Below are 527 nucleotides of genomic sequence, written 5' to 3' on the forward strand. Positions count from 1 at the left end.
GCTGCATCAGAAGCAGGTCCAGGGAGGTGATCCTTCCCCTCCATGCAGCATTGGTCAAGCTGCAGTTGGAGCACTGCATCCAGTTCTGGGCGCCACACTTCAAGAGGGATGTGGCTAGCATTGAGAGGGTCCAGAGGAGGGCCACTTGCATGGACATGGGACAGCAGGTCTGGCTCTACATGGAGAGGCTAAAGCACCTGAATCTATTCAGCCTCCACAAGAGAAGGCTTAGAGGGGATCTGGTGGCCATTTACAAACTCATCAGGGGGACCAGCGGGAAGTGGGGGAGGCTCTGTTGCCCCAGGCACCACCCGGGGTTACTAGGAATAACGGCCATAAATTGTTAGAGAGAAGGTTCAGGCTGGACATCAGGAGACATTTCTTTACAGTTAGGGCTGCCGGGCTCTGGAATAGACTCTGTGCCCATCTGGCCTTGAACATCCAGTCACATGCCACTCTGGCCCAGATGTTCGGTGGTGTTCGCCTGTCTGTCCCAGATGTTCTGTTGAGTGGGTGTTTCCCTCTGG

The sequence above is a fragment of the Gavialis gangeticus genome, unplaced genomic scaffold (assembly GCF_001723915.1).
Source record: "Gavialis gangeticus isolate Ggan-Ray unplaced genomic scaffold, GavGan_comp1, whole genome shotgun sequence".
Lineage (NCBI taxonomy): Eukaryota > Metazoa > Chordata > Crocodylia > Gavialidae > Gavialis > Gavialis gangeticus.